The sequence below is a fragment of the Corvus cornix genome, chromosome 2, assembly GCF_000738735.6.
Source record: "Corvus cornix cornix isolate S_Up_H32 chromosome 2, ASM73873v5, whole genome shotgun sequence".
In the NCBI taxonomy this organism is placed as follows: domain Eukaryota; kingdom Metazoa; phylum Chordata; class Aves; order Passeriformes; family Corvidae; genus Corvus; species Corvus cornix.
Window position 1 is genome coordinate 126,473,754 of NC_046333.1, and position 13,347 is coordinate 126,487,100.

The window sequence follows — 13,347 nt, forward strand, 5'->3', positions numbered from 1 at the left end:
TCACTTAAATAGTTGACTCTCTTATTTTGTATTACTTCTTTGGTGTGATTAGGCATTTTACTTAACATATTTCTGGAGTTTGCTTTAAGATTATACAGTTCAAAATGTTTTCATTTGCTGTGTGAAAATGGAGAAGTGGTTTAGTCAGTGGAAAAAAAAGAAACAGATACTAAAGCTGCTGGGTTGGTGGCGAAAAGTGAAATTTTAAGGCAAGTGTGAGCTACCCTAGCTCCCATTGCTTCTACCTAGTATGGTTTTTTTAACAGTTATGCTACAGCTTGCATAAGAAATTTTGTTATCTGGCGTGGAAACACTGCATATATCAAAGTAAGCGTACTTGAATACAATTAGCAATGAAGTGCTTGTTTCTTTGACTGTTGTTACAATAGCAAAGTTACCCATTACAGAGTGAGCACAAACTTGTCCCTCTTTCAGATAAAAGGTGTATTTTAACAGAGAAGCAGAAGTTTTCGTGATACCTAAATTGTTAGTTCCTTGAACAGCATGGGCTTGACTGTCAGAAGGGTTGGGAACTTAAAAGAAAATTTTGTGATCACATGGAGTTTCTAAAGATCAGACTATACTAGTTTCTTACATAAACGGTGTTTTCATGGACAATTTGAAATTTGTTTTCTATTTTTTTTATTAATTTTAACTGGAACACACACTGAAAATTTGCAGTCTTCATTCTTTTGAGGGAGATGGTGTTTGGGTAATAGCTGGCAAACAGAATATAGATTGATTTGAGTATCAGTGGTCTTTGCAGCAATTACGTATCTAAAAGAGCAAGCAGATTTGCAGAATCTTGATTTTTCCTAAGATTTATTCATGCTCTGACTGCTGCTTTAATCCCAAAGAAAAGAATAGGATTTATTTGGATGGCTTTGTACATCTTGTCTCCATTTGCTTGTAACATACTCAATTCACATCCAACACAATAAATGAGAGTTATTGGCAACTGCCAAAAAAAAGATTTTAAAAAATTTAAAATTTGGAAACATACACTTCAAAGACATTTAGCTTTAGAATTGTAAATGGTTCTAGTTATATAATTTCTGTTAAGAGCAATTGCATTTTTATGTTTCATGATGACTGTATTTCAGGCTGGATTGTGCCTTCGGGCATTATCCTGTAATGGAAGTAATTAGTGATGTAAACCAGAAGGAGGATCATTCCCAAGAACAGTTTCCCAGGCTTTCTCCCTTTTGGCTAGAGGGGAGTGTGCTGCCTGAGTCATTTATAAGATGTAAGGTGCTCAGAGAGCTGCACCAGTGCAGAGATTTAGCTGTTTGAAAGAGCCAAACACAAAAGCCCAACAATCTTAGTGCAGCTGCAGTGAGAAAGGTGGAAAAAGGGAAATCGACTGTCTAGATGGTCTCACAAGGTGATTTACCTCAAAGGGGAGCAATGGGATGCTGTCCTAGAATATAACACTTGACAAGCAGGAGATGAAGAAAATAAATTGTGATTGTGAAAAAGAGCTTGTGTAAGGACAAAAATAAGAGAAGATAAAGTAATAAATGTTATTCAGAATGCCAATATATTTTTTTTCAAAATGACTGGCCTCAAGTTACCTGATGTAATTATAGAGTAAATCTTCTCTTGTCTAGAAATTCTCTGCATTTATGAAGGGCAGATGGGATGGCAGAGGTTAGAGTCAGACATGCTCTATTACAAATTGTCTTTCCATTAAAAAAGAAAAAGTTAAAATGTATATAAGTTTATTTTGAAGGAGTTTTTTACCTGTATTTTGCCTAGAGCCTGACACTGAAGGCTTAACACTCTTACATAATGTTTCCAATCCTCTCCAGGACAACACATGAATAAAAGAACATATATAAAAATCTCTACCCTCCAGCCGTACTGCTATGGACTGCAATCATGTCAGATCTCATTAACTAGCTAAAATTAGCTCTTGTTCATAACTAGAATGCATAGTCAAAAAAAGAAACAGGATATGTGATGCAGGTGTACCTATATTCACATATGGATATATGTGCATTTCCTGCATGCAAACATTGTTTATGAACAGTTGAATGCCTACCACAGTTTGTTTTCTTCAGGAAAATCCTGGATTAAAATTGTGTATGCAACCTTATTTCACCTCTTAGTGAACAACCATTATGATAAAGTCCAGCTGTATTGTCATATATTTATTTCTTCATCTCTCTTTGCCTTATGCAACACACAAATGGTACTCAGAATGCAAAACAATGCCCTGTAGTAAAGAAGGACGTTGTGTGTAGCTCATGTCTCATTCACATCTCTGAAAACTTAAGCAGCTGAAGGCAAGAAGAGCAAGGACTGTTGTTAAGTTTAGGGAGATGAGCACTTGGGTGGTAAACTGAGTTCTGACTCACACAAAGGCACATTATGGTTGCTGAATCACTTAAACTAAACTTGAAAAGATTAATATATGTTTGTTCATTTTATGTGCCCAGTTTGTCACATGGGATCTGATTCACAGAAGACAAAGCTCCTCTCTCCCATTGCTCCTACCAAAGACGGATTTTTCAGTTTAGATTAATTTTTAAAAGTGTCACCAACTCTATTTCAAATTGCCAGAAATTCATTACATTCTTTTTTTCTCTCACCTTTCAATCTTCTGTATCACATGTTCTTTTCTTCTTGAGTCACTACTTGTTCAGGCAAGGGCATATTTTCCAGTGCTGGGTCTGAGTAACCCTATAAATGTCCTCTCAGCTTTCAGTGCCATCATGTTCAACCAGAAGTGCCAGCTGTCAGCCATTATTTAATTCTGGCGATACAACACAATTGAAACAAACAAACAATACCCACACATTAAAAAAACCAAAAACAAAAACACACAAACCCTCTGAAAGTATTTTTTGAATTCTCTTTCAATGGAAAGGCTGAAAGATGATTGTCATATAGACAATGAATGAACAAGACCAGATGGTGCAGACCAGTGAATTTGGTCATAAACTGCCTTATCTCGCACAGTTCCCAGACTTACTGCAAAACTCACAAATCAAGACATGCTTATTGTAAGTCCTACTCTTTAATCAACCCTTTCAGGAAAATAACACATTAAAAGAGCAAAAGGCAAAAATTTTGAAATTAGGAAACATGTTTGGGATACATGAGATTTTTACTGATTTTCAATGTAGATGTCACTTTTCATTTACATATATAAAATAGCGTATGAAAATAGTAGCTTAAGGACAAAAAGCTTGTTGTTTGCTGTGTTCTCAGATCGGGATTGTTTCAAAATGCACAGTATACACAGGCTGAAAGACTGAACTTTACACAGAACAAAGCATTCAGTAGTTAAAAACTCCCTTTTGAAAACTCTCTCATCTAACAAAAGCAGGTAAAAAGGGCTCCTTGAAAGTGTTTCCTATTTTTCATTCCATTTCCCTACATAGTGGGTGTATCATTCAGCTACTTTATCTGCTCTCCTTTAAACAGAGCTGCTTTGCTATTATTCCTTCTGTCATTTATTACTGAACTTTTTAACCTGCATTCTGCTCAGACACTTGGAAATTTCAGATTAAAAGGTGGTTAAAGAAGAATTGAGTTAGCTTCACTGTATAGATAAATACAGTGACTTAAAAGCACCGTAAGAGAAGTAGAAGAAGAAAAAGTGCAGAATTTTGTTAAAATTAACACAACATCTGTAGAAAAAAAGCAAGAAACACAGTGATAGCATGCAGAGAAAAACAGATGAATGAAACTTCTTTCTAAAATAATGTCTCATATTTATCACATGAACTGGAGTGTACTTTAAAAATGTGGAGTAATTCAACTTGATATTGTCTAAGGTGTAGCAATTTAATAAAAAAAAAAGCCAATATATAAATGGATTTAAATGATGATAGTTAAATCTATAGTAATTTGAAAGTTTGAGAATTGCAGTTTTCTTTCTTTAGCAGTTTAACAATGTAATAGCTTGGCTAACTTCAAGTAATTCTTTCATTTAGCAGTTATTGCCAGTCAACTGATTTTCCCTTTACTCTTTTCATGGTAGACATAAACAACATGTACAAACAAACAAACAAAGACACCCATCTCAACCTTATAAACCTATAATTATACTGGATGGTCTAAAAGGGATTACAGACAAATTAGCCATTAAATCAGGCTCAGGCAGCTGTATCTTCAAAAAAGGACCACTAATTATTTTATCTTTTTTTTATTATTATTACTGTTGCTATTTTTTGCATCTGGTATTGTTTTAGGTGACTTCTGACAGTGCAATAGGAGATTCCAACAACTGTTTGCATCTGTTTGCAACTTGAGCTTGGGCTTTGAGGCTGCTGAGTCATAGTGATGGATCTGTGCAAAGTCAGTATCTTAGTGCTGGACTCCGAGTATTTGCTTAGTACCTGCAAAGAGAAGTTTCTTTATTTTAGGAAAGTGTAAGTGTACTGAAAGTGATATTAAAAAACCAGCTGTATGTTTCTCCAATACCAGCTCCAGTAGAAAGGGAAGAAAATTGTGTAAGCAACATATATATACAGCAGCAGCACTGCGCTGAGAGCCCAGAAATTTAATGCAATCAAGAAAAACAGATTATAGGCAATAGGGTAATCTGAGAATATATTTATTTCTGCTCTTTTGAGGAGGTGGAAGGGAGGAAGGGAATGGTACTGCAAAGGTACAGGAAAGGGATATGAAATATTGGGATTGCATGGCATGACTAAAGACTAGCAAGCCCAGTGTAAGTCACAGAACACTGGCTGTGTAGTACAATATTTTGGGAACCTTAGGAAGCAACTCTCTGCTGGTAGCTAAGCAGAAGAGTAGAATTGTTGGTTCACATACGTTCTGCCCAGAATTCTTTTCTACTTTTAAGGATAACTCTTAATCATGTTGCAGTGGAGCTCGGTTGCCGTTCTGCAGAAGAAAAAGTGGAAAGCCTAAAAAATGCCAGCAGACAGCTTATTCGGATGCATTGGATTTCTCTCAAAATTATCTAAGTGATCCTACTTTTCCTTCTTTTTGAACTGCATTCTTTTACTGTATACTTTGTTGAACATTTTTTAAATAAGCTACAATGAGTGCAATGTGCTGAACTTTCCCTCCTTTTGGTCTAGCATTGAGTATTCAACTGCTTTGGGAGGAAGCTTCCAGCAGGAGTGGCCAGAAGGTAGAGACCGATGAATAAACACTTCCTGGAATTCTGTGAAAACAGCATTATTCCAGCTCTTTCTTGCTTGTAACTTAGTCCAAACATGTATTCCTGCCAAACCTCTTGTACCTCTTACCCCCTAATGCTTACTTCACCTTAATGGATTGCAAGGAGAAAAGTGACAGAAGCATACTTTGATGATGCTTTAGGTAAAGCTAAGTTCTTATGAGCCAGCTAATTTTTACAATATTTACAATGCTCACTATAGGAGGAAGTAATTTTTTTACATTTTCTGATTCCCTCAGCACTGTTCTAGACCTGGTCTGGAAGCTGCCCCTAAGCCTTGCACCTTTCAGTATTTACATCCAAATTTGCCAAGTGTATTGTAATGACTTTTTAATTCCCTTACAGAATAACCAATCAATACATACACATTGAAAAGAAGAACATGCATATTTGCAAGTTTACCTTATTCCTAGATCTTAGAGTCTACTGAATAAATAATACATAAAATATATTGTCCAAAATGTACATGTTCTGGTCCTTATATAAGTGTTAACAAATAATTTACAAGTCAGAACTATTGTACAACTTTGGAGTATTAAAACACCATCCTTTAACTTTTGTTGTTGCTATTTTAGGAAGACATATGTGCTCAAAAGTACGTAAACAGGAGTGGAAACTGAAAAGCAACAACAAAATAGGATTGTTATTTAGGCCTTGATTCTGCAAACTTGTTTTGGTGTTAAATATCATGAAAAAAAAACCTTAGTCATTCAACTGTATTTATGCATGCAGTACCTAGAGCTACACAAAATTGAAGTGCACCATCCAAGGAAATACAGCTCCCCCACCTGAAATCTCAAGACATGATAGTTTGTGATACTATGATGACAATATGATTGAGTTTATTGTCATATGTACGTGCAACATTGTATAGTTTAGTTGGGTAATTTTCACACTAAAAGTTCCAATCTCTTGTAAATTTTTGTATCTTTAAGGACTTCCTTTAGTTTGCTTTTCTGTTTGTTTTAAACCTTCTCCGGTGTACAGCTCTACTCCTGAGAGCCAAACATAGCAGGGGGAGAAAATTATGAAATGCTAAAACAAGCCCAAGTGCCAAAATAAAAAGCAAGCAAGAAACCATAACTGGTTATATATATTTTTAGACTTTGGCCAGTGTTCTTTTTATACTTCATAAAGGAAGTTGAGAGCAAAGAAGAAGGGGAGCATTTCTTTTCATTTTCTGGAAACACTGGGGAAGAGATACAGAACAGGAAAGAAAGAAAGAAATGGTCAGGGCAAGGGAAAAATCTTTGTGTGAGGATGTGAAGAAGGCAGGCTGGTGCCCTCACCAGTCTTTTATATAGCAGGGCATCCTCTGACTGGTCAGAGTAATTTTTGTAGAGTAATAACCTGACTGTATCTCCTGCCTTCTGACCTGGATGAAAGGAGACGGGCTCTAAAAAAAAAAGAAAAAAACAAAACGTGCGTGAAGAAGTGGGGAGAAGGGAGCAGGGTAGTATTGGAAAATACTGGCTGGACTGCTCCATCACAGTGCCTGGTTTACAGATGCACACTTCTATTCCTCTGTTAATTTACCTCTTGTGGCTCTTTCTTCTACTGCTGAAGCAGTAAATAAGTAAGTTTGTGGGTGATTGTTAGCTGTGAACGTTTTGGGGGCCAGTGAAGTGAGGACACAGCCGAGGTGGCGGGTTGTGGCCTGGCAATGCTGAGCAGGTTTTGCTTCAGCTGGAGCCGGAGCAAAGCTGCTCTCAGCCCCAGCCGCCGCTTCCTGCGACTGCTGTGTTTGTTAATAAGGAGACAAGCGAGGAGAGCTAAAAAGGGAAAAGCAAGCGTCTTGAGGGAACTCTCAGCAACAGTAGCACACGGTCTGCTCCAGTGTATTTCTTGTATGTTAGAGAGAGCTGCCATCCGGCCAGCCACGGAGCTGCTTCAGGGCCGCACCTGAGTGCGGAGGGGCTCGACCCCAGACACTTCCAGCACTGCGGGCAGCTGCGGGCTGTGGTGCCGTGCGAGGCTGCACACCCGGGGTCACCCCGGCCGGAGCCCACTGCCCTGCGCCACGCTGCCCGCGCCTGCGGGCTGCTCTCGGGAGCGGATCCAGCGATGAGTGACTCCCTCCGAAAATACAATTCCCACCTGGGCCAGTAACTTTGTGATGGGAAGCATCAGCCCTGCCGCTGGAAGGACGGGAGGAGGGAGAGCCGTGTAGCTGGGCAGAGGCCCGGAAACAGAAGCAGTAACGGATGGGACCGGTGGTACCTGTCCTCTCCCCTGCCACACATGTGAACCGCTCTCCGGAGGAAGCCGGAGCAGCGCTGCTCAGACACGACTTGGGCGCACAGCGACTGCAACCGCGCCGCTCGGCACGGAAGCACCCCGAGCTGCGCACACACCGGAGCACGAGTGGCACAGGGGAACCCCCCACCCCCCTGTTGCTCCGGCAGCAGGGGTGCCCTGAAGCTGGCGTGACAAGAGGGGATGCCCCTGCCTGCCTTGTCTGCCTGCCGGGGTACTCCGCGCACCCGCACTGAGCCGGAGCTGCGGGAGGGGCACCCCCGCACACGGAGGGGAATCAGGGCTGGCATCCCGTGCAGACGGCGAGCAGGGCGGCGGGCTACTCCTGCCGTGCGCGCACACGCGGTACCCCCCGCGCACAGTTCCCCCATCCCCCGCCGGATCGGTGGGAGGGGTAACGGGGGCGCACACGCCTCGGAGCCGGCGCTGCACCGGGGCCGCCACCGGGGGCACCGCACCCCTCACCCGAGCAAACCCCGGCGCCCCTGCGCTCCGCTCGGCCCGCCGCCAGCCCCACTCCCGAGGGCGAGAGGCACTGCAGCGGTGGGGCCGGCGGCGCCGCGGCCGGAGGGCAACAGGCGGGCGGGCGGGCGGTGTCAGGCGATAACTTCGCGCAGCACCGGGGAGCAAGTTGCGCTGCCGCGCAGGACGCGCCCGCCTCCGCACCCCGCCCGCGCGGCCGGCTGCGTGCCCGCGCTCGGCAGCAGCGAGTGGAGCGGAGAGGAGCGTGTGTGAGCGCGGGGGCGAGCGGCACCTGCCGAGGCCAGCGGCGGCTGCCGCGGCACGGTGCGGAGCGCTGGGCGGCGGCGAAGCCGGGCGGCTGCGGCGGGCGCGGAGCGGAGCGGGCTGGGCTCGGGCTGGGTCCGCGCCCGGCGCCGCCGCTGCGCCCTCCCGGCTGCGAGTCCGCCCGGCTCCGGATCACGTGGCGGTTGCCGGAGGCAGAGACTAGAGAGGAGAGAAAAAAAAAGCGCCTCATTCCTTCTTCCACCGCCATACTGTATTTTATAGTAACTCTCATTTTTATTCCTCCCTTTTACTCCCGCTCGGTGAGTACCTTTCCGCTGACATTCTTGTCCTCCTTTTTTTGTCCTGTTTTTTTTTTTCTTCCTTTTGTTTTTTTTTTGTTTTCTTTTTTTTTTCTTCTTTTTTTTTCTTCCTCTTTGATTATTGTTTAAATGGATTTGATCTTTTGCTGATGACAAGTTTTTTTCCTAGCATGCGATGGTTACTAAACTGTGAGCAAAAGGTGCTGCTGGGGCCGGGAGTCACTGGGAATGAAAAATGATAATATTAATAACACAGACTTGCCAGTCCAGCAACAACTGATATACATTTAGTAGCTATATATATCTATATATGCAACTGGTTTTGTTGTGGCACGGAAAAGCGATGTGAAATATGATGCTTATTTTTTAAAGATAAGAGAAAAGGCATGTTTCTAACTCTTTTTGCAGAGGATTTTTTCTGGTGTTGTTTTATTTTTATTTTTGGGTGTTTTTTTTAAGGGCTTTTTTTTCCATAAAGAGATGGGAATTGCAAATGCATTTTACAGCAGTGTTTACACAGAGTTTATAATCTTGCAATACTGGTGGAAGCCACAGAGCAAGATGTTAATTTTATTTTTTTTGTTACTGTTTCTTTTTTTTTCTTTTTTTTTTTTTAACAGTGCTACCAGCAGGGTTTTTTGTTTTTCCTCTTCTTCAGTTTTTGATGCCTGTTTATAATGTGAAACTTTTCTTGCAGCATGTTGCAGTTATCGTTTTTAAATACTTTTTTTTCCTCCCTAAAGATAACAAAGCAAAACAGAAAGCCAAAGAGATGATCCTTACTTTTGCACATTTTGCACCTTCACTTTTTATTCTTTTGCCAGCAATGTTTTATGATGGTTATTGTTGTCATGATGATGATGATGATAGATATATACATATATACAAATAAATACATTTTCAAATGATGGCAGTGGAAGGTTTTCCTGGAGAATGAAGTGCGGTTTGGTTTCCTTGTCAACGGAAGATGAAGTGAACAACTGAACATCTCCCCAGTGCAGGTACTTCATCTCCTTGTAGGCGTTTCCACACTGTGTAAATTACATTGTGAGATTTTTTTTTTTTTTAAGAAATCTCCTTCCACCCCTTTCTAAAGGTGTCTGTGCAATACACGAGGACTGGACTAAATATCTCTGCCTTCTGATTGCTTGGATGTGTGCAAAATGTTGCACTAATTTGAGCCTAGGTCGGTTAAAGCTGAAGAGAGGTGTTTTATGTGCTGTGCTGTATGGAGGGGAAGGCAGATGGGGAAAAAAAAATTCCAGACACCCCTCCTCTCCTCCTTGCGTTTAACAAAACCCAAACAAACAAAACGATCAAAAGTAAAGCCCAAACCAAAACTGGATGGAACCTTGAGATCCTCATTACGAGTACAGATGCTCACAGGACTTTAGACAAAAACAATAGCTCCAGCCCTGTATTCTGGTGACTCGTGTGTTTGTGTGTGTCTGTTTAAATTTATCCATTAGGAAATAGCTGTGAAACAGCAAAGGAGGCTCCCTCAGAGAGCTGGCTCACAGCCACATGAGGCATATTTTGTAGCCCTAAGGGCAGAAAACCCTTATATCCAACTTCTGCTCCTCATATTAAAAAGGCGTAAACAAGGCAGCAGGTTGCCTCTTATGACTCTAATTCATTGGGATGGAGATTAATCAGAAGCTGATATTTGCTTGAAGGTGTTTCGTTTTGTTTTGGTTATTAATAGTGCCACTGGTTGACAGGGAATAGGAAACGGTTACTTTCTGTGATGGTTACTGAGAGTTCAGGATTGGAGGAGAAACTGTTACTTTTCAATGAAAGCACTTAAATGCTTAACAGAGGCTGCCCCTGATGTACAGACAGGATATTGGTTCTGTAAAATACAATTTGGAAAGATTTTTCCAGATGACAGGATGGTTTGGTTTTGGGTTTGATTTTTTGTTGTTGTTGTGTTGTTTTTTTTTTCCTCCGGAAAGAAATATGGTGCAATATTATGCTAAAGTTCAAGTGCTAAATGTTCTGTGGTGTTCTCTGTTGTTTACTTTATTGTGATGGGATTGCTTACTGTATTTTATATAAAGAGCATTTATGGATCTATAGCTGACTATAAAGATATGCCGTGTATTCAGATGTGGAAACTAAAGTAAGTTACAGGGGGTATATTTCTTTTGTCACTGTCATGTAAGCAAATATAATTCGTAGAATTACAAATGCATTTGGAAATTTGAGGCTTCTAATGCTTATGTTTAAATTTTTGCAATGTAACAGCTTTCTTTAAAGTAGAAAGTATAAGAAGTGTATAAATAATGTAATTAGTCACTTTGAATAATAAATAAATTCATTTATCTTTGTAGAAACATAACTATTATGTATTTACACTGGGTTTTTCCAGTTTAACTGTAATAAAAATATTTCGCACATATTTATGCATGGCTTCTGCTCTGACATGTTAAAATACTTTTGGCAGCATAACAAGGTCAATAATTCATGTGTCTAAACACCAGTCAAGATATTTGCATGATAGATTATGATGACTTTTCTAAAATAGTTACGATGTGTTCGGTCATTACTCCACATTTTAAGAAGACTCAGCTTGCTTATTTTTTCATTATTTAATTTGAAAGCAAGCCATTAAAAACAAGAGAGATTGAAACTTTGTTCTCCACCCCTCTATTTATTTACATCCCTCCTTATATTTAAATGAAGGTTTTTCTTTTAATCATGTGCAACTCCCAGTGAGCAAAATATCTTGATACTGCTAAAGCACTGAAATAAAGTAACTAGGTTAGCAGTTTCCAGAATGATCCTTTTGTCCTTTGTTTTAATATTGCAGGTGTGTTGTGTGAGTAATTTTGTACAGATAGTTGCTGACTGAAGAGCTAATCCTGCTCACCTAGCCTCATCTTGAAGTCTGAGAAAGTGCATTCCTAAAACTTTATATTTAGCACCCATATTTCATCTGCAAAGCACCTGTTGTCTGAGTAGTATGGTAATTAATATACATACATTTCATTTGCAGCAGTCTGAAGTTGTAGGAGTTCATATATATCAAACAGCCTTGGGACTTTAAAATAGGAATAAAGGAGCCAATTTTGAAAGAGGATCCTTCTACCTCTGTGCAGTATGTGGGCACAGCAGGATTTGGGTTGGTGGAATTGGTTCTGGCTTGGTGCTTCTGTAGTTAAGCTATGACTAATGTTGAAAGCATGCTTTAGAAAGCCATAGTTAGTGTCAAAGACAATTGTCCTTTTGTGCTTTTGAGATGAATAAAAATTTTGCCTACAAATTGCAGCTTTGTCTCTCAAGTGATGATATCATTATATCTTTATATAGTATGAGATATAATCATACTGCCCTAGCTCCTGAAAGTGATGAGTGTCCAGACTGAAATGACATCTTCTGTTTTTCTGTATATCTGTTTTGGTATTCAGGGCAGCATAGGAATTTAACATACCTTTATAAAAGGTTGTAAACCGAAATCTTTGGAAAGCAATTTTTCTTTTCTTCCTCCATAACTAACTGTTATTATCAATATTTACTTGCAAATGAAAAAGAGCAGGTGAACAGATGTGAAAAACTGTTTAGTGTTCAGTGTGCTGACTCATGAATACATGGTTTTTAGCTGCTCTAGTGGCCTGAATTGGTAAAAGAAGAGTATCTTCTTACATTTTTCAACATGGGAGATAGAATTAAAGTGGCCTGTGGAGTCATGAAGTCTGTTTGCTGTGATACTAGGCTGGTCTTATTTTGTTCAGATTCAAAAAGCTCTGGTTTCAGTTTAGCTGGGGTATCTTTCTCACTGCACCTCTTGAAGGCAGTGCAGAGCCTCACTTTCCATGGTTTTAGAAACACAATTTCTGTCCTAAATTTATTTTCAGACAGCTTATTCTTCTTTATTTTTTGTGCCACTGCTGACCTTAAACAGTAAGGCTCCTTATCCATGTCTCTTCTCTTCAGAGTATAGTAGATTTTTAGAGAGTAATTGCAGCTCCTTTTCCCTTGTGATATCTGGGCTTAACTGGGAGAGGTTCCCAACAGTGTGGCTGGCACTGGGAGGGGATGTTGAGACTGGCTCTGACCAAAATCATGCTGCAGCAGAAACAGGGAAGCTGCATTCGAATCTTCTTCTGCCCAAAGTGGTCTGTTCTGCTTTCAGCTGAAAATATGGCAGTTTGGTTTCTGGCTCTCACATCAGCCCAAACACTTCCACCTGAAGCCACACACACAGACATGCCTTCTGGTGAAATGGGGTTTGTGCCATGTGGACCTTCCCTTCACTCTGCCTAACCAACCTGAATTTCTTTGGGTATAGTGCAACAGGAAGGAACTCTTGGGAATTTCTTCTGCAACACTGATTTTTAAACTCTCAAGAGTTTTCAACATATTGTCTTAGTATTTTGTATTCATATCAGTGAAGGGAAAGTGAACAGGTGTGAGAAAATGCTGCATCATGGACTATCTTCTATCAGGAATAAACATGAAAGATGTCTATAGCGTTCTTTAAAATTTTTACCTTATTAGAGTCTTTGCAGGTTGCTTATATCTTAGCTCTAGTCTTCTAAAGCATTGTTCTATAACCAGTTTCTCTTTTATAGTGTAATTTTTCCTGTTTTCTTCCTTCCCTGCATTTTGGGTTTTAAAAGATAAAAAGATAAAAAAGCTTAATAGTGTAGGATTATAAAGACTGTTAGGTCTGCCCTCAGATGAATATTTTAACTTCCCTTGGTCTTAGAGGATGTGGTGCTCTGTCAAATTCTGAAGCCAAATTCTGTATGTTTTAAGTGCTTACAGAATAGCTGAATAGAAAGCTAAAGTTGAGTATTTCCTGATAAAAAATTATGTAATCTGTGACACTGTCTACATAGTTATCCAGTTTGTAGCTCCCTTAAACTGAGATACAGACTA

At 40.2% G+C, this 13,347-nt stretch overlaps 1 protein-coding gene across 2 annotated transcripts in view; it reads left to right on the forward strand.

The window, feature by feature from the left end:
- Positions 1 to 8,252: 8,252 nt before the first annotated feature.
- Positions 8,253 to 13,347, forward strand: part of RALYL (RALY RNA binding protein like) — a 387,237-nt gene continuing 382,142 nt past the window's right edge. Inside the window, exons 1-2 of one of the 2 annotated variants that reach the window (XM_010405031.3) lie at positions 8,253 to 8,463; positions 9,378 to 9,464. The gene's annotated coding sequence lies outside the window, so the exon portion shown is untranslated. The remainder of the gene's footprint in view (positions 8,464 to 9,377; positions 9,465 to 13,347) is intronic. The other variant, XM_010405032.3, reaches the window with a different exon arrangement.